The 2745-nt window shown below is 39.4% G+C and overlaps 1 pseudogene; it reads right to left on the bottom strand.

Annotated features, from left to right (window-relative positions):
• Positions 1-408: 408 nt before the first annotated feature.
• Positions 409-1162, bottom strand: LOC101989176 (annotated as a pseudogene).
• Between the last annotated feature and the right edge of the window lie 1583 nt (positions 1163-2745).

The raw sequence follows: 2745 nt of genomic DNA, 5'->3' as shown, positions 1-2745 counted from the left end.
AAAAAAATGAAAAATTTCAAGTGAGACCTCTGTCTTCTGCTCTGGTCTCAGCTTCAGAATCACAGTCAGCTTGTTACTTTTATTTTGGCAGAAAAGATGTAAAAGTTTCTTTCAATCATTCAGAAGGCAAGTATATCCACTTATAAAAACAGAATGGCAGAAGCAGACTAGGAACGGAAAGTCACAGGTGAAAAGGAATTTGCAAAAATAAAACTAACAAGATGACTGTTCCAGAAGGGGCTGTGAAAAGGACATGGTGGGCCGAAGTCTGTTAGTCAAGTAAGGATTCAACTTTTAAATTATTCTCTTGTTCTTTTTTTGTTGGGTGTTTGTTCAAGTCTAGGTTTTCTGAAACACTGACTCTTTAGTAAGAGTCAGCAGGAAATATAGGATCCCTTCCCTCCCCGGCCCTGCCTCCGCTGAAGCCACCACCTCCATCTCTGTGGCTAGATGCTGGAAGAGTCCTCCATGTCTGTGGACTCAGGATGACAGGGCAGCCTCCTTCTGTGGTTGTTGAGCTTGTGAACACTGCAGTATCTTTTGGCTTTCCACATCTCTAAAATGTTTTTTAACTATTTTTCGTACATGGCTCAATGCACTCCCCTCTTTGCCTTTACAATTTTCCACTTGATATGGGGTGTAATAACAACTTCTTCCATGACTACGATGTTTTTTTTTCGTGCCATTTATAATCTTTAATGGTCTTGTAATTGGTCTGGAAGAGCTGCTGGCCCTCCAGGGAGACTCCAGCGCTGATTGCATAGGCCTGGCTCAGCTTCTTCTCCTTCTCCGCCCCTGCTTTGCTGGCAAGCTTATTAACATTGAGTGAAGCTAGGGGATGAGGGGTTTCTGTTCGATCATTAATTATTTCCACTTCTGAAACATACTGTAAGTTTATAAGCAAGATGCCTGAGTGGTTGGGCTTTCCACTGGAAGAGGGACATTTCAGAGCCAGCATTTTGGACTGGTAGTCTAAGGCTACCACCTCGCCTTGCAGCTGCTGCTCCTGGCACGTCCGGCAGGACACCTGGCTTCCAACGCTGAAATACTCGCCAGGAGGAGCTGCTATCTTAGGAGAGCAGAGGGCGAAGGCCGGGCACCACGCCGCAATGCACGGGCAAGAACTGTCTTTAAGAGGCAAAAATGTCAGATATATTAGCATTATTATTGTTTGTAGCTGTACTTAAATCCATACTGTAGAAGAGGTAAGGAAACTCATATTTTGAGTCATGCTAAAAGTGTGGAAACCTAACAATAATTTTGGTTAAAAGCAGTAATATCGTTGGACAGGGTTGGCACAGGCCTTTAATCCCAACCCTCAGGAGGCAGAGGCAGGCAGATCTCTGTGAGTTTGAGTCCAGCCTGGTCTACAGAGTGTGTTCCAGGACAGGCTCCAAAGCTACAGAGAAACCCTGTCTTGAAAAACCAAACCAAACCAACCAAACAAACAAACAAAAATCAGTAACATCTTAATTGTGTGTGTGTTTGTGTGCGTGTGTGTGTAGAGGAGCAGATGTATATAGATCGAGAAGATGTTTTCATTGTAAGAAGCATTTTTAAGTCTTCATTTAAAAAATAACCAAAGGGAATATAAAAACCTGAACTTGTGCCTGTGGTAATAGTGGTGACATTTTTCGAGAGCCAGGTCAGTATCTTATTAGAGTTTTATTTATTTTTTCTTTATATACCTCAAATCACCTTTACTAATAAGATGTTTGCCCCCCCCCATAGGTCTGTACGGTCTTTAGCTATTAAATCTAGGTCTGAGATTTTCTGTAAAGAAGTAACGTGGGGAATGGACCCCACTTTTCACCAGACAGAGGAATTGATCCCGAAGTGTACAGAGCACAAACAGAGCTTCAGCAGCATTGAAGGCAGAGCATAGCTTTGTCCTTTGTAAGAAGTTTAAACATTCTAGATGCTAGGAGGCTGAGTAAGGAATTGATCATATTAATACTTAGCATGTTTACAAATATATTTTAAATACATTAGGGAATTTAATCATTTATAAGATGATCAACCATTAATTTGTATTTTTAAATTATCTTTAATAACTTACAATTTAAATCAATCTTATCCTTAACAGTTTGTAGTGTAAATTAATGGCTAGATGATTAGTCATAAACTTATATTCTTAATTATTTTTAATAGTTTACAATTCAAGTAAACTTATCCTTAATAGTTTATAGTTTAATTTAGTTGCTTTTATAAATTTAGAACTTTATGTTTCATCCCTATTAGGTTTAGCCTTAAAAATAATAATTTTGAATTGAGTTTGTTTTAATATAAAAACAAAAGCTTTTAGTCATAAATATAATATCTAGGGAGACTGTTAATTTTATAAATCTTTTAATAGCATATCATGAGATAAAATAGGTTCAATAAAGAAATCAAAATAGTTCCATGAGTGACAGGGGTGGGGGAGGTTTATTCCAAGCTGTGCAGAAGAAAATTTTTCAGGGTTAGATGAGAACTGGAGAGTTCAAGTTTCAGAGGCAGGCTGAGGCAGGGTGCCGCTTCCGGTGAGGCCAGCCTGAAAAGGGAGGGAAGGGGGAGAGATGAAGACACAGGCAGACATCAAGTGATAGCGTGAGATTTTTAAGCTGGGAAGGAAAAGGCAGGGACTCAAAGAATAAGTGTTCTGATAAACAAGACTTTTAATCCAAGGACTCCTCCAAATGGACTGAAAGGCCTGTTGGAATATACCAAATCACAGAAAAAGGTGTCCCTTTCTTTATGATGGGG

This window comes from Microtus ochrogaster, unplaced genomic scaffold, assembly GCF_000317375.1.
Source record: "Microtus ochrogaster isolate Prairie Vole_2 unplaced genomic scaffold, MicOch1.0 UNK225, whole genome shotgun sequence".
Taxonomy (NCBI): Eukaryota; Metazoa; Chordata; class Mammalia; order Rodentia; family Cricetidae; genus Microtus; species Microtus ochrogaster.
The sequence above is the reverse complement of the archived record's forward strand: the minus strand, read 5'-3'. Positions and strand labels throughout refer to the sequence as shown.